Here is a 25,194-nt window from a genome sequence, read left to right as displayed (position 1 = left end):
GTCTGCAAATATAAAACACACTCCTGACTTTTTGTTAAATGTCAGTTTTAATGGTCAATAATTGCCAAATACCCATTATAAAAGTATAAGCAAAAGGTATAAGAAGCTACAATAAAAAAATAAAGCAAACGATTCAGTCAAACATACAAAGTCAGTGCTCTAGTAGGCTACAACAGTAAACTATAATGCCTAACTATATAAAGTTAAGAGATTAAATTTTTAGTTCAACAAATTATAGATTTATGAGACCAAAGATCACTCATTAGATTTACAAAAGATGAATTATATTATCTTTAACCACTACAGAGACATCAGAGTCAGCGGCAAACGTCAGAAGGATAAGCCAAGGTTAGGCTGTTCTCGGTGGGGTACATGAGCACCCGGTGATCACCTGGATCTCACAACTCCAAATAGGTGCTACTTTTTATCAATAAACCACAAATTTGAGCTTTAAACCAGTACATTTCTACATGCCTGAAAACTCTACATATCATGACATAATAACAGTAATACGTTTAAATTACAAGTTTTCTGCTTTACTAATGACGCTTGCAGGTTAGTGCGACATTTTTTCTCAGCACAAAAGATTAACTACTTATGATTTCAGACTGTGGTGATGTGGCCCTTCACTGCATGGATCTTCATGTGTATCTTCAGCTGATTTTTAAAAGAAAAACTCGTTCCACACTGATCACACATGTGCGGCTTCTCTCTGCTGTGGATCCTCTCATGTGTTTTCAGATTTACTGACTGCGTGAATCTCTTGTCACACTGTGAACACTTGTAAGGTTTTTCTCCAGTGTGAATTATCTGATGTGTTTTCAGAGATGATGGGTGAGTGAATCTCTTGTCACAGTGTGAACACTTGTAAGGTTTTTCTCTAGTGTGAATTACCTGATGTGTTTTCAGAGATGATGGGTGAGTGAATCTCATGTCACAGTGTGAACACTTGTAAGGTTTTTCTCCAGTGTGGATCCTCTCATGTGTTTTCAGATATGATGACTGACTGAATCTCATGTCACAGTGTGAACACTTGTAAGGTTTTTCTCCAGTGTGGATCCTCTCATGTGTTTTCAGAGATGATGACCGACTGAATCTCGTCACACTGTGAACACTTGTAAGGTTTCTCTCCAGTGTGAATCCTCTGGTGCACTTTTAAATCACTCTCTGTAGTAAAAGTCTTCTCACACTCAAAGCACATGTACTCTCTCACACCAGCGTGTGTTTTCTCATGTGCATGTAAATATTGCAGCTGTGAAAAACTCTTTCCACACACAGAACATGAATGTGGCTTCTCCTTTGTATGAATTTTCAGGTGTTTCTTTAAGGTTGATTCCCCAAGAAATACTTTGCCACATTGGTGACAAGTGAACGGTCTCGCTCCTGTGTGGATCCTCATGTGTTCTTTAAGGCATGATGATTGTGTGTAGCTCTTCCCACATTGATCACATGTGAACGGCTTCTCTCCTGTGTGGATCCTCATGTGTGCTTTAAGACTTGATGATTGACTGAAACTCTTCCCACACTGATCACATGTGAACGGCTTCTCTCCAGTGTGGATCCTCACGTGTGTTTTAAGGCTTGATGATTGACTGTAGCTGTTCCTGCACTGATCACATGTGAACGGCTTCTCTCCTGTGTGAACTCTCATGTGAACCTTAAGATGTTGTTTGGTTGAGAGACTCTTTCCACACTGAGTGCAGGTGAAAGATTTCTTGGCTCTTTTCTTTAGAAATGTCTTTAGTTCTTCACTCTCATTGCTTTCTTCCATCAGGTCTGAAATGAGAGAAAAAAAAAAGTCATTTAATTTTCAGTACATAAAAATAATTTAAAGAGAGAAATATGAAGTGAAAGGTAATACAATTGAGACTTGCTGTGATAGACAACTGCTTTAAAATATTCAGATCATTTTGATGCACAGTCCAGAATTAATCATGTATTGATTAAGATTTTATAACATTTTATTTTAAAGTAAAATAGTATCATGCCTACACAATTAGACATTTAGAAGTCAATTTAAAAATAAGAAATACATAAATTGCTCAAATCATAAATTTAAGCATAATAAATGTATAACTGACTGTGGGACACTGCAATGGCTGATCTGCCATCTTCATTTAATTACCCAGGCCAAAATTGATTTTTGGGGTATTTTTAATTTAAAAAATTTTGGTAACATATGATTAGATTTTATCACAAGTTAAAATTGTAGAATTTTTTTAAAACTATTTATGATGGGTGAGACTATACAAACTATACAAAGATGCCAGAATATGCTTGCAGACAAATATAACAATGCTATAAGGAGAATACAAAGTATAAAAACGAAATCAAGGGGAAAGGGTGAGGGAGGGGTGGGACAAGTTTGGTCAAGGCGTGTCCTGTGCTCTTTCTCTGAGATCTCTCCATGGGGTGTTTTATTGTTTTATTGCAGGGTGTTTTATCTCAGCTTTTGTTTTAGCAGGAAAATCAAGTCTTACACATTTTTTTAATTTAAAACATTAGAGTATATTCCTGTAGTATTTAATTTATTTTCCTAAACCTATGTAATTATTAAGGGCCGTTCACAGTAGTCTTCTCCTTCCACTGTCTTCCATTCATACACATGTGAATGTGGGACACCAGAAACACAAGATCAAGTGAATTTTGCAGTAAAGTGGAGTAGATTGTATATTTTAAAATTTTGGAGTGATTATTATTCGTTATTTATGTTTTTAAAAAATATATCACGTCATATCTTGACGGTTGCCGTGTCTGTAGAAAGTTCACATGCTCAAAGTCTAGACTGACTGCATCTTTAAATGTGTTATTATCAGTCTCCTACATGATTCAATTCTGACATGATTTTCCTCCTTTTAAAAACGGAGGATTTCTTAAAACTGTGACGCCCAGGAAGTGACATCATCTGGGCTAAAATATATAAAAGAAAAAGAGATTATACTAAGTTTATATTTTAAAAGATTAAAAACATCTTGTTGACAAATGAGTAAAAGCTAGTGGTTTGAAGGAAAGTGGTATAAAGATTTAAAAAGATTTAATATGACAATTAAAGAGTATTTTGGGCTTCAGTGTGATCCTTCAATACAGTGTTTGAATGTCATCAAATGATTCTTGTTCTAAATGTGCCTGAAAAGTTTTTTTCTTTTTCAATTAATTATTTTTTTGCAACTCGCATTCAAGTCTTCGCTGAGGAGCCGAGCCAAGTGACCCAGCCGTTCAGCGGAACAGCGATTGTGGCAAGGGGACGTAACGTCTCCGTTCCCTCCTTCAGGGAACGAGGGTTACATACGTAACCTAGACGTTCCCTTTCAGTCGGTCACTTTGACGTTACGTCAGAGACTGATGAAATGGCGTCCCTACTAAAATGCCACAATAGCTGTCTTCCAGTGAACAGTGTGAGAACAGTACCTTGCCGTGAGAGCATGATAGAAGGACCATACACACAGAGCACACTGGGTAGCATACCCAAAAAGTATGCTAACAGGCTGCCTACTCTCGGAGATTTTACAGAAGTACCCGCATAGCAGTGATACTAAGGTAACCAGCCCGCAGGGTGGATTTACATGTCAGAATAGTAGGTGGCTTGCTAGGGGAAGACACATGCTCCAAAATTGGAAACTAGACTAAAATTGGAAAACACACGTGGGGTTACCCAGAGGAGAACCACAACACATGGAAGCACCTAGTCTAACATAAGGGCTGACCGGAGGGACTCCAGGGCAAAAAGTTTAGTAGACATTGACAGTGCTGGAGGAACCGAGGGTTCTGAAAGGAACTTACTGAGAGAGAGCGCACGCATCCAATCCGTAGAGTGGAATGGCACAGCAAGTGAATGACACAGAGCAGATCCAGCTACTGGCCTGAAGGGGCGAGTACACGAGAGGATAACGGCTCTACACGGAGATTATAAAATCTCGCAAATGTCACCCAGCCCGCATCGCTACAAATGTCTGTCAGCGAGGCGCCACGCGCCAACGCCCAAGAGGAGGCCACACTCCTGGTAGAGTGAGCCCTCACTCTTAGGGGGCATGGCAGGTCTTGAGCCTGTAAGGCTAAGACAATAGCATCCACTAACCAGTGGGCTAGCCTCTGCTTGGAGACAGCCTTCCCCTTCTGCTGACCTCCATAACAGACAAAGAGCTGGTCTGAAGTCCTGAAGCACTGAAGGAACTCCTGAAGGAGTTCTGTCTACTTAAGTGCGAAGAGCACGTACTAGAGAGAGCAGTGCCTGGGCTGGGTCTGCCTCCTCCAGGGGCAGCGCTTGCAAGTTCACCACCTGATCCCGAAACGGGGTGGTGGGAACTTTGGGCACATATCCAAGCCGGGGTCTCAAGATAACGTGAGTCGTCCGGCCCGAGTTCTAGGCATGCTTCGTCAACAGAGAAAGCCTGTAGGTCTCCAACCCTCTTAACAGAAGCCAAAGCTAACAGGAGCGCAGTCTTCAAAGATAGAAACTTTAGCTCAACTGAAAGCAAAGGTTCAAAGGGAGCTCCCTGAAGTGCAGATAACACTAAAGAGAGGTCCCAAGAGGGAATCTGTGAGGGACGGGGAGGAAAAAGTCTCCTCACTCCTCAGGAACCTAAAGACCAGGTCGTGCCTCCCCAAAGATCTACCTTCAGCAAGGTCATGATGGGCGGCAATAGCGGCCACATAGACCTTAAGGGTGGAAGGAGACAGCCTTCGATCCAACCCCTCTTGAAGAAAGGAGAGCACAGACCCGATCGGACATGTTCAGGGGTTCTCATTCCTGGAAGAACACCAGGTGACGAAGAGGTTCCACTTCAGCGCATAAACCTGTCTAGTAGACGAAGCTCGTGCTGAAGTGATGGTAGCTACCACCTGAGGCGGTAAAATAGCTGGCAATGGGCATTGTCTGGAGAGGCAAACAGGTCTATCTGAGCATCCCCGAACCATTCCCAAATCAGTTAGACCGACTGGGGATGGAGTCTCCATTCCCCGGGGCGTGACTGCTGTCGTGAGAGCTCGTCGGCTGCACGATTGAGTCAGCCCGGAATATGAATGGAACGAAGCGACTTCAGATGCTTCTGACTCCAAAAAAAAGGAGATGGAAGGCGAGTTGCGACATGCGGCGAGAGCGGAGACCGCCCTGACGGTTGATGTACGCTACGGTCGCCGTATTGTCTGTTCGGACTAGTACATGCTTGCCTCTCAGCAGGGCCTTGAACTGGTGCAGAGCAAGGTGTACTGTCAGCAACTCGAGGCAATTGACATGCCACTGAAGTTGGGGTCCTGTCCAGGAGCCTGACGCAGCATGACCATTGCACATGGCACCCCACCCTGTAGCAGAGGCATCGGTTGACACAACAATATGCCTGGACACTGGTACTAAGGGAACTCCAGCCCGAAGAAAAGCCCGGTCCCACCACAGGGAGAGAGTCAAACGGCAGGCCGGAGTGATGGTCACCCGAAGCGTGCCCTGATGCCATACCCATCTAGGGACTCGGCCATGAAGCCAATGCTGAAGCGGTCTCATATGGAGCAACCCCAGCGGAATAACTACCGCTGCGGAAGCCATATGCCTGGTTCAAAGCTCGAAGGTCCAGGATTGGCCGTAACCCACCTGTTTTCTTGGGTACAATGAAGTATGGGCTGTAAAAACCCGACTTCATCTCGGCTGGAGGGACCGGCTCGATCGCGCCCTTCGCTAAAAGTGTAGCAATCTCCGAGTGCATGACAGGGGCATCTTTGCCCACCATCGTACCGCGGATCCCCCGAAATCTGGGGGGACGCACAGCGAACTGAATCGCATAGCCGAGCCTGATCATTTGAATGAGCCAGCAGGACAAGTTGGGTAGCTCTAGCCAGGCTCCCAGAAACCGTGCCCAGTGGGGTCAAAGGAACAGACGGCCCTGGTATGGGAGGCATAGTGTCCCGTGGCGAGGGCTGCGTCTGAAACCGTGGAGTGACATAGGGGGCTCTGTGAGAAGACAAAGCGTTCTCGGGCTGGCTCTGAAAAGGGGGAGAGGGGAGGGGGGGATGAGAGTGGTGCGGAGAGACAGAGCACACTGGCATCCACGCCCTCTTGGTACCCGGAGGCAGAGGAAACAGGTCTTTTAGTGAAGATTTGGGTACCACTGGCAGAGCCAGTGGCGAGGATGGAGTGAGTCTCCCTGGAGAGATGGAGTGGACTTTAAGGTTTCCTTTTTGACTGAAACTCTGTCCACATTGTTGGCAGGTGAAAGGTTTCTCTAAAGTGTGAATTTTCATGTGGACTATAAGGTATGCTTTTTGACTAACTCTTTCCACATTGTTGACAGGTGTAAAGGCTCCGGTATACTTCAAACGAAGTTCTTTTTCGTTCTTCGTTTAGGGGTAAAAAGAAGTTCGAAATGCGTGACCAGCGATATACTGTAAATGAACAATAGACACCGCCCACACTGCTGAGATTGACGTTTAGATGAATATTTAAATATGTGCCATGCACTTTCTTCTCAGTAACAAAATAAACACAACAAAACTGAAAAAAAGCAGCAAGCATTTATTATAGAAAGCATAAGAAACGCGTCTGATCATAACAGCATGGGAATGTTAGCACGAGCTCTGCAAATTAGCACTCCAGTCACGTCACGTCTTCATATAACACTTTATTCAATAGATTGCTTAAAATCAAGCAGCTTTACAGTATCAAACATGAAAAACAGTTTTACTGCCTCATTTTTTTTTTTACAAGCACACTATCCAGTGCGTTCATGTTTTCACCCGCAGAGATCTTACCTCGACGGGATCTTACCTTCAAATACACAAAATGAATCAGAGACGTGCCCACGCGCACACCTCCTGTTATGTTATCCAATGGTGACCAGTGGTAGTAAGAAGGTGTTTTGCAGCTGGAACAAACTTTTCCTGAAAGTTCGCTTTGGCAAGCCGTTTCGAACTATCAAAATGAACACAAAACGAACTTTGTTTTGGCCTGATTTTGTTCGAAATGACGTCACATCAGTTCGTGCTTCGATTTCGTTTGAAGTATACCGGAGCCTTAAAGGATTAGTTCACTTTTAAATAAACTTTTCCTGATAATTTACTCACCCCCATGTCATCCAAGATGTCCATGTCTTTCTTTCTTCAGTCGAAAAGAAATTAAAGTTTTTGATAAAAACATTCCAGGATTTTTCTCCTTATAGTAGACTTGAATGGGCACCAAACGATTGAAGGTCAAAATTAGTTTCACTGCAGCTTCAAATTGTTCTACACAATCCCAGTTGAAAAATAAGGGTCTTATCTAGTGAAACCATTGCTCATTTTCTGAAAAAAATAGAAAATTATAAGTTTTAACCTTAAATGCTCATCTTGAACTAGCTCTCTTGTTCTTCTCCTCTATTAGAATTCCAGCAGTGTAGACACTGCTAAGCATAATACTGCCCTCCACAGGCCAAAGATTGAACTAATTTTTATATGCAATATGCTAGTTCAATAGTATATTGAACGTTTGGTGCCCATTGAAGTCCACTATAAGGAGAATAATCCTGGAATGTTTTCATCAAAAACTTTAATTTCTTTTCGACTGAAGAAAGAAAGACATGGACATCTTGGATGATATGGGGGCGATTAAATTATCAGGAAAAGTTTATTTAAAAGTGAACTAATCCTTTAAGGGTTTTCTCCAGTATGAATACTCATGTGGACTGATGGGACTTTCACTAGTGTGAACTCTCAAGTGGACTTTAAGGCATCTATGTTGTTTAAAACTCTTTCCACACTGTTGGCAGGTGAAATAACTTTTAGTTCCTGTCTTTTGTGTTCTTTTTCATAAAGAAGACTTTTTAGCCTGTGTTGATCTTTCCCCAATCAAGAAATCATTATGTTCATCATAATGTTTTTTCTCTTCTTCCCTTTCATTAAGTTCATGACTCACCTCTTTCAGTAGGTCTAGGGCAAAAACAGACATAAAACAATTTAGACATTTAAAGCATCAAAACCAACAACATGTATGATCTATACCAGGGGTGTCCAACCCTGCTCCTGGAGAGCTACAATCCTACAGATTTCAGCTCCAACCCCAATCAAGCACACCTGAACCATATAATCAGGGTGTTCAGGGTTGCTTAATAATTTTAATAATTACAGACAGGAGTGTTGGAGCAGGGTTGAAACTGAGGTCTGCAGGACAGAAGCTCTCCAGGAGCAGGGCTGGACAGCCCTGATCTATACCCTACCCTATGGATCAGAGATGGGCAGCTTTGGTCCTGGAGGACCACCGTCTTGCAGAGACTTGGGGTTAAATTTTGAGGTTGGCTTAAATTTTGCATGTGTGTTTGATCGGGGATGGAGCTAAGCTCTTCAGAATAGTGTCCCTCCAGGACCCTAGTTGGCCATCCCGTCTAAAGATCTTATACTCAATACACCAGTGGTTTTCAAACCTGGTCCAAAGGGACCCACGACTGTACATTCTGTATCTCTTCTGTATTTTTCACATCTAGTTAAGATCATGAGTTTGTTAGAAGATTGTTGACATTGATGGAGGAATTTGCAGTTTTAATCACAAACTACTATTCCTGTTCCAGACCTGCCAACCTTGGAAAAATTTTTCGAGTACCAGTGTGACGGGACAGGACACGGGGTTTTTTTTTTTGGGGGGGGGGGGGGGGTCATATATTTTTTTACATTTTTGAGAATACAATACACAAAGCACAAACACACACCCATCTTCGTTAATCTAATTTTGACTGTTATTTTATATTTTCACTACACCTGTTCAAAAGCATTTTTTTTATTCATGATTAATATTGCATTGCATAATGTGTGCTTATACAAACTGACAACCACAAGTGAATCACATTCACATATTTAATATGGACTAAAAAATTGTGTTTGCAATTTCAAGTAGGTTATATTTACATACAACTAACCTGACAGTTGAGTCTTTTACACAGATTTTGTAATGAAAACTAGTCTAAAATTAAGAAACCCTTAGAAAAGAGTAAACATTGAGTTTATATGTGATTCATTTAAAATAATTTATTATTCCTATATCCAAATATGCTAAAATATTTGGATATTGGAATAATATTGGATATACTAAATCCCACAGAAAAAAAAGGTATCTATTTGTAACATGTTTGTATTGGCTAACCTTTAATCAGCGAATGTTTGTCTTGTTCAAATACAGCATATTTATAGAAAACAGTTAACAGTGAATAGACAGTACCCATAAGTGCAAAACGAATCGAGAATTCAAGAATATCAAGAAGTTAGTTATATAACGAGGGGTTGTGTTAACTAAAGAGTCCGTCATTTACCGAAACTTAAAAACACGGGTGGATAATTAAAAATGTTTTCTGACAAAAAAAATAACACAAGCAAGAACAAATTTTAAACCAAGCACGTCAATTTTCATTTTACAATGATCTTCCCTCTCTGTGCTCGCGCGCGTTTGTGTGTATGAGAGAGAGCTCGCGCAGCACTGAGACAACGGTGCTTTTAAATGCATAAGTAACTAATGTGCTAGTTTTCTTACAAAATAAGTAGGCTATGTAACATAATTAGGTACTTTAGTTAGTTAACACAATAACGCAACACATGTAGGCTATACGTATCAAGAGAATAAATAAATAAACGCCTGTTTCTCCAGACTGTTTCTCGCGCTTGTCAGTCAGTCACACATCACAGCACTTTCATAATCACTAAGCCATATAGCGATTTCAATTTTATTTAGATTTGTTGTTCAACATTACTTGAGCATGTTATACCCGTTTACCTCAAGGAGTCAGAAGTACCGTGACTGCTGTACTGTCCTCACCTGAGAATTCAGTCACTGAGACTGCAGGAGTGGAAGGAGGATCGCGCGGGATTTTGTGTTGCTGTCGATTTGCAGTCTCTTTTTATTGATAGGCCGTACGCATTTGTCAATCATCCACGCTTGCTATTTGGGGAAATGAACCCAGCGATATGATTGGTCAAACTCTTTCTTTTGCTGGATTTGAGCACTACGCGTGCACAGAGGACTCACCGGGTTTTTGCGTAGTATAGAGTGACAAATCGTACCAGCGTACTTTGAGGTCAAAATGCGTACCTGCTACGCAAAATGCGTACATGTTGGCAGGTCTGCTGTTCATCAATAAGGTGAGAACTGGACCCGTTATAAACCTAAATATAGTTTAATTCATTGAAAAGTGTTCTGTTCTATTAGTTATAGAAGATATTTGTTGTTGTAATTATGTCAGACAAGCACACACACATAAGTAGTAACCATTCTGTACTCTGGCAGGGTTAGCAATCTCACTACATCCGTACCAAGCCTAATCCTAATCCAACCGTGCCTCTTCAAGCAGTCCAGGGAACAGTACTGAGCAATCACACAAGTCAATCGAATCAGACTCAGGGGGTCAAAAGTGCTCGGTCTGTTTTCGATTGTCTGGTACAAGTACACCTCTAATTTCTTATTTTAAGACACATTTTGAGATTTTCTGTCATTTATGACATCACACTTTCCCGTTATTGACAATTTTCCAGCAGACTGTTTTCACTGGTATACGGTAGGGGTGCTCATCTAAAACAGTATAAAACCTGCAGATCAAAACACAGACGAAGTAGCAGAAACAAGCGATAAAAGCTTTAATCAATTACATACAAACTAACACAATCATCAATCATTAATCAACACTAAAATCAAAGCTTTTTAATGTTACTGAATGAAATATAGAGCACATGAAGAGGGGGGGGGTTGATGGATGTGATCTATGAATCTGATCCAGACAAGGTCTTTATAAGAAATTATAAAAAAAAAATCCTCAGCTTTTTGTTTAAAATGTTGCTTTTTTAAAAATAATAATAATAATGATGATGAAACGTAACCACTTTAAAGAGTTATTAAACAGATTGCATAAAGGTAGAATAAAATGTTTGTTTTGTTTTGATTCTTTTATTAAAAGCAGAGGCTGTAGTATTTTTCTTGACATATTTCATGTTCAGCTATTCATACAAAATCTTCATCACTGGCTGGCAACTTTAAAAAAAAATGCTTATGAGATGTGGCATACTAGTTTTCCTTATCTGCTTTGTACTTTGTGATCAACAAAAACAGAAAAATGAATACTTTTGACGGCACTGATAAACCTGTGGTGGGGAAGAAATGCAAGATATCGAAATGTAATCATTTATGCAGTGCCGGCCCTAGTCTCTTTGGCGCCCTAAGCAAGATTTTCTTTGGCGCCCCCTTATATTGCGATTTATCCACAGGGGCGAATCTAGAAAATTATTTATAGGGTGGCAAAGGGGTGGCAACACCAAAGCAAGCGCTCATGCATAGTTTTTGGAGATTTATAGCCATACATACACAATTGTGTTCACAAACATTGCATTACCACAAAGTATCCATATACTGTTTACAATTAATAAATAACAAAATTTCAATATCCATCATGGCACCAAGTAAATACACTATATGAAAAATTTCTAAATGAGTCTGAGAAAGTGGTGGTTTTCACCTTGCCACTTTCTTGGTAAAGAAAACACCTTTTTACTCAAATTAATCAAAATGGAGTTATTGCATTTTGGAACCAAACTCTTCATTTAGTAATGAGGAAATTTCACAAATGGACTTATTGCACAGGTGGTAACCTATCACGGTACCACACTTGAATTCACTGAGCTCCTGAGAGCGACCCATTCTTTCACAAATGTTTGTAGAAGTAGTCTGCATGCCCAGTGCTTGATTTTATACACCTGTGGCCATGGAAGTGATTGAAACACCTGAATTCAATGATTTGGAGGGGTGTCCCAATACTTTTGGCAATATAGTGTGTCAAGCTTGGTAAAAATATCTCATTGAGTATGTTTACATGGACAACAATATTCCGATATCAACGCGATTAAGACAATACTCCGATTAAGATACTACCATGTAAACAGCTATTTTTACATGACTAAAGTCATACTCGTAGTGAACACAAATCGAATTAAGACAGGTGGAGTATTCCTACTTTAGGTCACATTATTGGAGTGTATTATAAACATGTACACACCTTAATCACACTATTAATGTCATGTGGGAGTTTTCGCCGCACTTTGCTACAGGACACATAATACACACACGACAGTGGTCAACCATTTTGACGGCAAACAAGAAAGCAAGCTTCAAGTAAGAAGCCTCTCACCTCATCTCTCATCTAGTACCTCTGAGTTTGTTAAGATGGCATGAATGAAATGTTGCCAAATTAAAGTGCGTAGGAGGCCTGTTGCTGGAGAATTTGTATCCATCATCGTCTATTTACAGAGCCCCACACATGAGAGGGAAAACAAATAGTAGGCTAAATCGTGCAAACAATTTACTAATTCATTCCCTCCATTTACTAAATTGTGCGCATGGTTTACTAATTTGTTCCCTCGATTTATAAATCATGCACATGATCAAGTAAACGAATTAGTAAATCATGTGCACAATTTATTTATTTTTTCTTGCATTCATATGCAGGGCTCTGTATCCATTTTCGTAAAATTACAAATGAAACACCCAAAACTGTATATGGTACCATAACGAAGACGAACTGTGCGGTGATATGTGAAATTCTGTAGAGGACGTCGGAAGGCGTGCCGTGGGGATGCCATTAATCGATCTATGTTCTATAACATGTAGAACAGGAACATGAAAGGAATATTCTAAAAGCAACTAGAAGGCCTTAATCAGATGATTGTCTTATTCAGAATAAGGTCAATAATTGTAATAGTCTGAAAGCAGAATGTCATATACACCTAAGAAGGCTTGATGATGAGTTAATCATGGGATAATTTACATTTTTGGGTGAACTATTACTTTAATGTTCAATTACTGCTATGTTCAGGTATGTTAAAATGATAGTACACTTTTGAGCATGAACAGAAAAACTTTACTTTTCCATTGTTCTCTATTCAGAAGTAGATATTTAATGTTGCACAAAATATTCTCTATTTCTGTAGAGCTGGACATTTTAATAATGATCAAATGACTTGAGTTCAGCTGTGAGAATAAAACCAACCTGTTTGTTCCTCAGTATCTTCATGTTTCTTCAATCTTCATTTCTTCGGTCTCATCTTTAATAAACTCCATCTTTATGTCTTCACTCTCTTCCTCTTTAATGAACGCCATCTTTAAGAAGAGAATTAACAGAGTTAATGTTTTAGACAAAAACACTGAAAACTAACACTATAATTAACAATTTATATGTAGGCATTTATGATCTACACTTGCTATTTAATTAATTATAGATTATATTTAAATGATTACACTGATGAAAACATGACCAGTCAGAGTGTTTGTCATAGCTGTCAACCTTCCCGTTTTTTCCGGGTTTCTCACGTATTTTAGCTCTTTTCCCGCTGTCTTCCCGTTTTAGTATTTTCCCGTAAAATATCCCGTATTTTTACGCTCTGATTGTGTTAACTCAGAACACGCAAGTATCTGTGAATGTGAAGTGGCTTGCACTTGACCACGGGCGATGCACTTATGCATGCGCCGAACGCGTCTTTCCGCGCTCATGGAGTTTCTTTGAAAGGCTCGCGGGAAATGTAGTATATTGTAATGGACATCGGGAGAAATGGGAACACTGGGGTACCGCGATGCGACTGCAAATGGCACTTTCACTTTCACGATCAAAGTGCACGCCATTGATAAGCATTGTAAATGCAGTGTTACAGTATACACCAATTAGACGCGCAGGTCTCCTCTCGTGAGTCCTCCTCACTGGACGAGGCAATATCACTTTCGTTTCGCTTTCAGATATATCTTTTATAGATGCCATCAATGCTTTTACCTTTCTAGATGTATTTACCGAAATCAAAACAGTCCATAAACTATTATCCTCACGAAAACTTCAGTCAAGCCAGCTTGCGCGTCAACCTGAGAGATCAGCCTTCAAATTTCTCGGTTTCTGAATGGGCGGTTTGGCTTGAATGACACACGCTAATGTTCGGGCATGATTTATATACCATCATCGACCTGTCCTAAAACGTTAGCACGCTTTGATCGATTGTTTGGAGATCGCGTGTTTCTCCGTTCGAGAGCGTATTTCCGTTGATTGTTTACGAACGAAAGCTCACAGAAACGTGAAAATGAAAATGCTCTCATTTGAAAGAAAATATCCTAAGCTAAAAGATGATATAGAGTGACTGATTGAAGCAGCCCTTATCAAAAGTGCGGGGGTCGATTTCTGTCTTTTCAAAAGTGCGGGGGTCCTTACCCCCTGTCCCCAGTGCCAACGTAATAATTGTGTAAAAAAATCCCTTATTTTGGGGATGGATCCCGGGAAATCTCCCTTATTTTCAGTGTTCAATGTTGACAGCTATGGTGTTTGTTGTTCTCGTTCATGTTCACTGTTTAAGCAGCGCGTGTCGTGATTCACTGAATCAATTCTCAAAGTGTTTGATTCAATTGACTCGGAGTTGAAAAGTTCAATTTCTCCATCATGACTCTCCAGAAACTGAACTCGTGTTCATGATAAACTGATTTATGATTTATATAGAGAGAAATGAGACGCAGGTTTGCTGGTTCTCATCAGTGGATATGAGTTTTACTCACACAAATATCCTTCATTACAGTTAGATAAAGAATCACAATGTTACATTAAATAGTAAATTAACTCATTTCACATCGCTTGTTAAAAAAACAAATATATAATTCATTAAACTGTTTCTATCGATTAAAACAGCTTAAATTCTTAAAACAAACCTTTCTTCAGCAGAATCACAGCAGATGCAGGAGTTCGGCGCAGTCTTATGACGTCATGTCGTCACTCCAAAATAAAAGTCCTGTTCAGACGCTGCATTGTCTAAAATCACAGAAGTGCACAGAAATCTAACTGTTTTACCAGATAATCTTTGTATTAAAATAAAAAGGGACAAATAGGATACAAACAAACATGTTAAAAAGGTTGTACGAGTTCATTCATGTGTCCATCTAAATTGAAACACAATTTTCTTTTTAAATTGTACATTATACAGTATACACATGCAATAAAATAGGGGGCATACAGACATCACAAAAGATTATAATAATTAAATCAACACAGTATTACATTTCGTCAATGTAAATTAAATTATAAATTTAAAGGTTCTTTGCAACAGATTCAAGGATGTTAAACATTTTTCCGACACCTTTGATTTGAAATGTTTTGACATTTTCTTAAATTAAGTAAAAACTAAAATTGGGTTTACAGTGGATAATTCTGGCTTTGTAAAGATGAAATTTACCCAGAAGACAAAGCAGTAAAACAGTGCAATCAAGTATAACATCCTTAGAATGAAAATCAGACAAGAAAATTATAGATTCAGTCATTTGTACCAGTTTGTTAGCAGAAGAAAACTAACATGGTAACTTCTGACCAAAAGGACTTAGAGAATGGACACTGATAATACAAATGTAGTGTTGATTCTTCTTCAGGATTACATAAGGAACATAAAGAAAGACACATTCTCAGTAAACCTGCTCAAAAATAAACTACAAGGGTAATACCTATGAGAAATTTTAAAATGGAGTTCTTTAATTTTGCTTTTAATCAAATTAAATCAGAGTTCAGATAACAGATAGTCCATGTAGATTGTGCTTTAGGGAAGGTTATTGAAGAAAAATCATTTCTAATAAAGAAGTTATTGCATTTTTTATCTAATACATGAACACCATTGGTTGCAAGTGAAGGAATATGATTGTTTAAACAAATCTTTAATCAAAGTTTTCAAACTGCCAGGAATACTTTTAATCATCTTATTAAAGTCTCTTAATGAAATTGTTGCACCTTTCAAAGACACATCATAAAAAAAATGAGAGAAGGTCTCCTTGAGCACTAATCAAATCAGAAACAAATATATTTCGACTCACCCATTCCTTTAAAAAAAAAAGGGATTTATTACATTTCCATTATTCCACATAATAAACTTGTGTGGGGAAAGATTATGATTGAAAGCATCTTCCAGGATTATGCAGCTTGTTTGTGGAAATTCAAGAGTTTGATAGGTAATTTTCTGCAATTAATATTACAAGATAGTAGGAATTTAAGGCCACCACAGTGTTTGAAGATTAGGTTAGGTTATTCAAAACCAGGGTAATCCATTAGTAGAAACACAACTCTTAATCCAGTTAATTTTGAATGTCTGGTTGATAGTTTGTAAATCTAAAGCATTAAGACCAAATCTAAAGTGTTACCCTCCTAGTAACTTCTTACCAAGGATTTTCTTTGAACACATTTCATTTTTTTTTTTTTCTCCAAATAAAACAGAACAACAGAGAGTCAATAGGTTTAATAGTTTTATTATCAATGTCAATATAAAGTGAAAGAGCAGGGTAAACTAGGTGTGATATTCCCTCAGCCTTAGTCAGCAGGACTCTCCTGTCTCTCTGCAGCCAGCAACATAGTATTTTCTTAGTTTTATCTAACCTTGGCTGAAAATTGTAATGAAGACGTTCTGAACCTGATCTGCAAATATCGAGCCCAAGATATTTTACATGCCGTTTAACTGTAATGCCATCGACAGAAACTTGATCTGAATCATGTACATACAAATATTAAAATTACTTACGGCAACATAGACTTGTGATTCATTTTTAAGAAAAAGACTAACCGATAACTGAATAATTACTAAAGAATTCTCTCCAATATTTATGCCTTCAATATTTGAGTGTTTTATATGCAAGCTTAGTAGCTCGGCAGCCAACAGAAAAAGAAAAGGTGATGGGGCATCCCTGGCCAATACCTCGATCCACAGAAAATCTGGGGGAAGTGCCGGAAGGTAAGGAGACACAACTATTAATTCCACTGTAAAGAGTACGAATCATTTTAATAAAGGATCTAACAAAACCAAACTTAGAAAGGGCTTCAAAAATAAAGGAATGCTCAACTGTATCGAAAGCTTTATAGAAGTCGATAATCCAAATGAACGCCTCTTCGTTTATAAATTCAGAATAATCTATGATTAATCTAATATTACTAGAGATATGTCTACCTTTTAAAAACCAGATTGAGTGTTAGAAATTATGTCTGCTAAACAAGGTTTGAGCTTTTCAGCATATACAGAAACCAATAACCTATAATCAGAATTCACAAGGGTGATCGGGCACCAATTATCTAAAAATTTGTTATCCTTATTAGGCTTGGGTATAAGAGAGATGAGGCCTTGTTTCATTCTGCCAATTCACCTTTCAATGCACACTCAATAAGCTTCGTAAGAAAGATGCTTAATAAAGTCCCAAAAGACTTAAAAAATTCAAAGGGTAACCTGTCCGGCTCTCTTTGTTATTTGGCATTCTTTTTACTATATTATAAAGATCATCTATATTAAAGGGTTCCTCACAAAGTTTTCTGTTGTGGTCATTCATTTTAGGAATCACAGATTGAATTTAATGAAAAAACTAAGATGAAGCATTAGGGTCAAAAGAAGATTTTGATCAAATTTAAATACATGGGAAGAAATCAAAAAAGGGTCATTAAATAATTTATTATTAATACAAAGAGAAGAGATTTCTTCTCTAGGTTGAAAAAATAAGCAGAATTTTCCCCCAAACTCAAGCTATTTTGCTCTTGATCTAATAAATGTGCCCCTTGCTTTCTCTAGAAAGAGTTCATCCAGATTGGCTTATAAATTATAAAGAGATTCCTTGTCATCCTCTCCAGGGGAAGTATTCTTTAAAATGTTTTTTTTTTTTTTTTTTTATTAAATCAATAATTTCCTCATTTTTAACAGAAATTCAATTTTTCCCAAATTTTACAGAGAATTTCCTACATTCATATTTAAATAGCTACCATTTAGTAATGGCCGAGATATTCGCCTGAGATTTAAAGCTTTCTGCGATACTCACTCCAAAGGAACTACATGGGCCAAGAGTGCCAGTCAGTCCATGTAATTAAATCTCTGCTTCTGGGTAAAATATACTGCGCATCAGAAGTTTGTAGAGACGTGGCAAAGATTGCAGCCAGGAGTGAAGACCCTGGAACTGAATGCCACCATCTTCAAAGAACATTCTCTGCACAGCGTTACATTCCTCCACCACCACTAGACACTGCGTCTTTAGACAAAATGACTTTAGACTTACGGAACAAACGCGGCGCCAGTTTCGTTTTTTTCCGTAAGTTGAATAGGGAAGGCGTAGGACATTCAACGTAAGCGTTATGAAGAATGCGGAAGCGGAAAGTACGTTCAATATACTGAACGTGATATTTGATATTTTGTTTATAAAGCTTAAACGGTTGTATTTTTTCCGAAAATGACAGATCAATTCGCTAGATAAGACCTGTTTAATTTTCTTAAACACATCAAACGTTTCAATGTGTTAATGAATTTCACTGTTGTCACAATGTTTGTTATTCAAACAAAAAGTAATTAAACAATTGTGTGGGCCTGGTTGTTTGTGTATTTCATTAATATAGTTAAGTAGGAGGGTTTCAGTTACCAGCATTTATATTAAAAATGAATTACATGTCTGTAAAACTAACATTTAAAATTAAATATTTATAACTAGTCGATTTGTGTCAAAACCACACAAACAAGAATTGAATCGCCAAATTGGTCGCAATACCCAACTCTAGTTGATTGTGTTATGGGGGATATGGCCTGTCACAGACATACATATACTTTTCAGTATTTACTAACCTAAAAGACAACTGGTGTCGGCTTGCATGGGCAAGTTACAGTAACATTTGACACAATGTCTGGAATATGGCACTGTCAATGTATGGGCAGTAAACACAGATTGAGTTGTGTCCACAGATATTTATGCATGTGGTGGGTATTCCAGGATCATCCGTCAGAGGAAGAGGAAATTCAATTGCAAGTCCTGAAGAAATAGAGGACCTTGAGAAGAAAGAACAAGAGAGGGATGATGACATACGACCATCAAATGAGACAGCATCAGCAGTCATTAAAATGGCAGAGTACTTTTTGGGGTGCAAGAGAATTCCTGAAAATCTTCCATAAGACTTAATTGTAAAGGACAAGGTGATACCTGAAAGCTTAGTGCCTAAAGAGACGCAGTGCCCTAACTGCCCAGGACCATGATACCCTAACCTCAGTGATGCTATCCTGAAGACAAAGCATGCTACCATTTATGGTTTGTTTTCTGTGCACAGAGGTATTTGTCACACTTTTGTGAGTTATCTGCATTAATCCTCGTTAGTCATCACGGTTTCCCATTAGTTAAGTCTTGTCAGCTGTTCCCGTTTTGTAATCATTATCTGTGTATTTAAGTTTCTGCCTGTTCTGTGTTCCTTGTCGGTTATGGTTTGTGTTTGTAGCACACTATTGTGCTTCTGCCTACTTGTTGGATTAAACCCTGTTTATATTTGTATATCTGCATTCGTCTGCCTCCTTCGTTCCGTAACACTTAAGGCTATTCCTGTGACAAGATTCCTATGGGGTTATACATAGTTAATTGTGAAATTAACTATGTGCAAATTCATAAGTCAATAGCATTCCTGAGTATTTTCACCTTAAAAGTCCAGTGAACCACAGTTGGACAAATTTAAAAGAAACCTTTTAAATGCATTTGTGTGTAAAATGTTTTGAATGCAAATTTATTTTATTTTAACATGAACCCCTGGTTTCACAAGGCTTAAGCTAGTAGACTACAATGCATTTACTGTTATAAATAAAATCAACTCGGACTGTACTTCTCTATAGGACAACACATCAAACAATTATTTGATATTAATTATTTGATATTAACCTTTTCTTCCTTTTTATTCTTCCACCATGGCCCTCTCTGTCAGAAGTTATTTCTGACGTATAGATATCACAGTCCACATACTTTTAAAGCATCTTCTGCGATTCTCTAGGGTTTCTAATAATATAGATAAATTGAGCAAAGCATGTGTAGTATCAGTGTATTGAGATTATAAAGATGTAATTATTTTTAACCCATTCTTACCACACTTTTTGAGCAATCGAACAGGCTCCAAGAGTTTCCATCCATCTTGTACAGGCTCTTTTGTCTTTACTGCCATCTTTTATTTTGCTAGGTTGTAATTTGGCCAGTAACACTTTTGTCCAATTAGCCAATTTTCTGGGATAACATCTGTGTCTGGAAATTCGATCAGTGCAAAACACTGCTTCACTTTATCCATTATCTGGTTTGCCTGGAGAAATGTTGACCCCAGCTGTGATTAGTTCTGGGTTGCTGCATGTTCAGCTGCGTGTTCACAGTGGAGTAAGAGTCAGGCATGAACTGATTTATTTGTAGGCTATATAATGAAAATAATAGTAAGAGTGGGTGTGGCATTGGGCCTCTGAGGTGATTTTCTTTTTCTTTTCTTTTTTTTTTTGAGGAACAGAAAGAAAATAAGTAATACTCCATAATCTCATAATGTTCAGTCTTTTCCACAAACTTTCAAACGGCTGGTTTACCCAAAAATGAAAATTCTGTCATCATTTACTCATTTTCATTCATCTTAGAAACACATTAAGATATTTTTTCAATGAAAGAGATTTGTCAATTCACTGACGATCCAGATAACCAAAACTTTATAGATCCAAAAATATCATTAATATAAGACTTGAAGAGACACAATTCATTTAATTATAAAACATAAGAAAAATTGGAGAAACTTTTTCTTTCTTTAATATTGTCTTTATCTCTAAGTCTAAAAATGAAAAGAAAATGTTTTTGTATGTGTTTTTAATTTATTTTGAGTGTTCCGTTAAGTTATGTTTGTGAAAAAGGTGTACTGTCCCTTTAAGCCCGCTCTTTCTAGAACATGCTCTAGAGCAGAGGGAGAATTGAATTGATGAATACAATGGTCTCGCTCGTTGCTCTCTGGCGGCTGTGAAGCTAGTCTGCTTCGCGAGGCGCCATTTTCAAACAGTGTTTAATCTTTAAATAGTTACCGGAACGGTTCCTATCAATTGAACATTCTACGTTTTGTGAAGAAACGTAAATCTTCAACCGGGGTGGAAAAGTTTCAACTAAGGTGGACAGAGAAGATAAGCTACATCGGATTGCTTGTCAACTCAGTCGCCAGCCCATGTCACGTGGGAATGGTGAGGGGTGGAAAGAGGAAGAAGGGGAATGGGAGCAGATAAAGAGCAATAAGAGAAAAAGAAATCGTAAACTTAATTAAGAGATTGACAGCGATATGGATAGAAATGTCAAAAGTAGAAAAGTGGATTACCAGCAAAATGAAGAAGAGTTTAAAGTGCTCTTTAAAGTTAGGGATGATAGTGGGGGTTTTGGAACTATTAGTCCATTGAAGATTTCAAGTGCTATAAAGCGTGAGATAGGTGATGTTCGGCAAGCTAAGACTCTAGCGAACGGTATGTTAATGATAATGTGTAAAACAGCTGAACAACAAACTAAAGCATGTAAAGTGAAGCAGTTGAGTGGTTGAGTGCAGAAGGTTTCATTCTTGGATCTAATGGGGTAAAAGGAGTTATCTATAATGTGTCGTATGAAATTTCTGAGGAGGAACTAAAAACCAGTTTGAAAGGAGGAAAGGTGGTCAGTGCTTCCCGGATGGGAAAGAATCAAAGAGATGAAGGAAGAGAAAGCTCTGCGGTATTATTGACATTCATGGGAAAAGATTTGCCAGAGAAAGTCACCCAGCCAGCAATGACACGTGGGGCCCAGATGGGTTAACTACGGGTTCCATGGGTACTGTGTGGGCATGGGCTTTGGCTGGGTGAAATCAGCGGGTCCCATGTAGGTTTTGTAGTACGAGTCCCACATAGGAAGCCCATATGAGCTGATTACATGGGCCCCATAAGGGACAGGCATGGGCCAAGTGGGCATGGGTTTGATCTGAGAACACATATATGGGTCTTGCATGGCATATTTATGGGCCAAGTGGGCATGGGTTTGAACTGGGAATGCACATATGGGTCCTGCATAGAATTTTTATGGGCCAAGTGGGCATGGGTTTGATCTGGGAACACATATATGGGTCTTGCATGGCATATTTATGGGCCAAGTGGGCATGGGTTTGAACTGGTAATGCACATATGGGTCCTGCATAGAATTTTTATGGGCCAAGTGGGCATGGGTTTGATCTGGGAACACATATATGGGTCTTGCATGGCATATTTATGGGCCAAGTGGGCATGGGTTTGAACTGGGAATGCACATATGGGTCCTGCATAGAATTTTTATGGGCCAAGTGGGCATGGGTTTGAACTGGGAACACATATATGGGTCTTGCATGACATATTTATGGGCCAAGTGGGCATGGGTTTGATCTGGGAACACATATATGGGTCTTGAATGGCATATTTATGGGCCAAGTGGGCATGGGTTTGAACTGGGAATGCACATATGGGTCCTGCATAGAATTTTTATGGGCCAAGTGGGCATGGGTTTGAACTGGGAACACATATATGGGTCTTGCAGGACATATTTATGGGCCAAGTGGGCATGGGTTTGATCTGGGAACACATATATGGGTCTTGAATGGCATATTTATGGGCCAAGTGGGCATGGGTTTGAACTGGGAATGCACATATGGGTCCTGCATAGAATTTTTATGGGCCAAGTGGGCATGGGTTTGAACTGGGAACACATATATGGGTCTTGCATGACATATTTATGGGCCAAGTGGACATAGGTTTGATCTGGGAACACATATATGGGTCTTGAATGGCATATTTATGGGCCAAGTGGACATGGGTTTGAACTGGGAATGCACATATGGGTCCTGCATAGAATTTTTATGGGCCAAGTGGGCATGGGTTTGATCTGGGAACACATATATGGGTCTTGAATGGCATATTTATGGGCCAAGTGGACATGGGTTTGAACTGGGAATGCACATATGGGTCCTGCATAGAAATTTTATGGGCCAAGTGGGCATGGGTTTGAACTGGGAACACATATATGGGTCCTGCATAGAAATTTTATGGGCCAAGTGGGCATGGGTTTGAACTGGGAACACATATATGGGTCTTGCATGACATATTTATGGGCCAAGTGGGCATGGGTTTGATCTGGGAACACATATATGGGTCTTGAATGGCATATTTATGGGCCAAGTGGACATGGGTTTGAACTGGGAATGCACATATGGGTCCTGCATAGAAATTTTATGGGCCAAGTGGGCATGGGTTTGAACTGGGAATACATATATGGGTCTTGAATGGCATATTTATGGGTCAAGTGGGCATGGGTTTGAACTGGGAATGCACATATGGGTCCTGCATAGAATTTTTATGGGTCAAGTGGGCATGGGTTTGAACTGGGAAAACATATATGGGTCTTGCATGATATATTTATGGGCCAAGTTGGCATGGGTTTGAACTGGGAACACATATATGGGTCTTATATATATTTATACAACAGTTCTGTCTGGTTCTCGGATCTGATTGGCTGATAGCCATGCGATATTTCAGCGATAACAGCACTCCTCCTACCTTTTCACCGTTTGTATCACTCCGCTTGAAGTGACCGTCATGGCGGCCGACCAAATCAACCGCAATTTTTACAAATACTACTTGTTGTACCACAAACTGTAGTTTTAATAGTTTTTAGGCAAGAATGTAGTTGTTTAGACCTGAAATATGTGACTCATATTTAATAACAGCGCCTATTTTACAACTTGTTTTGACGTTTTCGGAGATGTGAGCTCCAGGGCGTCAGCGGCCATTCAGTGCTTCTGTAACTGCCGAGAACAGCTTAATCTCGGCCAGTGCTTCGTGGATTTGCCGCTGGCTCTTATAGTGGTTAAACATGAGACATTATTCAATTTGAGTACATAGAACAGGCAATCTTTGGTCTTTATTAATCTATTATTTGTTCCAGAGCAAGTGGAATTGTGCTATGTTAAATTTGATAATAATAAACAACGTTATGTTACATCATTATATATAGCATATTGGCTTCAACTAGATGGGACATATCAGACGAAGACTCTTCTCCGCTCTTCAAATAGGTAAAACATTAAACTTTATAAACATAGGGTTTTTTGAGTAAAGAAAACGCTTTACAATTTTTTTTCAAACATCAGATCTTTATTTACCTTGGCATTGCATAGAGGAGATGTCCAAACTGCGTGCGCACTTCATTCACGAGGGGAGGCGTATTAATGTAATGAGGTTTGATTGACAGTTTGAGGATCCAATGGAGTTAAGAGGTTTTGTCACAAGCTCTTTAAAATCCTTTTCATTCGTTAAATATTTGTAAAACCCACATACAAGCGTAAATGTTTATGCCAATAACTAGTGCTTTGTTTGACTGAACTGTACAATTGTGCTTATTTGTTGTTCAATAAATATTATTTTATATAAATATGTCCATTAGTAAGTAATATGGATTGAGTGAAAGTTACATTAATACGCCATTAGATGGCGGCAACACTTTACAGGAGGAATGAGTCAGTGAAGCACAAGAGACTTTTAAATTGAAAGGAACTTTTGCAAAGGAAGTTGTTTTTAGCGCTGTGGTGTTATACAAAGATCGTTTTCCTCAGAGGACATTCAAACGGACTTTTATAATGGATATAATATTATGGACATCGACTTGAAGAATGAATGTAATGCAATATATCAGACAGGTAATAGCCTACTCTCTCTCTCTCTCTCTCTCTCTCTCTAATACTGTATAAAATTCAATGTGTTTCAATGAAGCGACTCGACGTTCCTTCGTTACTAGTTCTAAAGAGACGTTTTAGAGTTAGTAACGGAGGCTTGGTCCAACTGACAACTTGAGATATGAATCCATGGCGGAAGGAAGTAGTGCTGCACAAAAGAGGGTTTTAAAGACACTCCGTTGTTGTTCTTATTTATTTACACACTCGTGGCATCGAACTGTTGTATAAACGCAATATCACACTCGTAGCCGTGCGATATGGCTGTATATCAGCACGCTTTGATTCGTCCGTAGGCATGAGGCCGCAGGCCGAGTGCCGTAGGTAATCACTGCGTGCTGATATACAGCCATATCGCACGGCTACGAGTGTGATATTGCTCATATATCTATGGGTAAAAAAGAACATCGACAACACAAACGCCATGACTGTTTTGGATGTATTTTTTGGAGAGATGTTTTGTTTTCTTTTTTTCAGACATTTTTAAAAAATATATTTTTTTTTATTTATTTACCGGTACGTTGTAAAATTAAATTTGTTAAAGATTATGTTTGTTGTTCAATGTATTATATAATGAGTGTATTTTGTATTGTATTTTTGGAGGGTTTTTTTTCAGAGATTTTTTTAAAATATATTTTTTAGTTTACCGTATGTTGTGACATTGTTTTTTAAAGATAATTTTTGTTGTTCAATTTAATATATTTCTTGCAGT

The 25,194-nt window shown here is 38.8% G+C and overlaps 1 protein-coding gene and 1 pseudogene across 1 annotated transcript in view; one reads left to right on the top strand and one right to left on the bottom strand.

Annotated features, from left to right (window-relative positions):
• Positions 1-25,194, top strand: part of LOC125244357 (gastrula zinc finger protein XlCGF57.1-like) — a 213,091-nt gene that overhangs the window by 171,362 nt on the left and 16,535 nt on the right. The window lies entirely within an intron of this gene.
• Positions 515-25,194, bottom strand: part of LOC125244054 — an 83,048-nt pseudogene continuing 58,368 nt past the window's right edge.

Source organism: Megalobrama amblycephala, linkage group LG1 (genome assembly GCF_018812025.1).
Source record: "Megalobrama amblycephala isolate DHTTF-2021 linkage group LG1, ASM1881202v1, whole genome shotgun sequence".
In the NCBI taxonomy this organism is placed as follows: Eukaryota; Metazoa; Chordata; class Actinopteri; order Cypriniformes; family Xenocyprididae; genus Megalobrama; species Megalobrama amblycephala.
The sequence above is the reverse complement of the archived record's forward strand: the minus strand, read 5'-3'. Positions and strand labels throughout refer to the sequence as shown.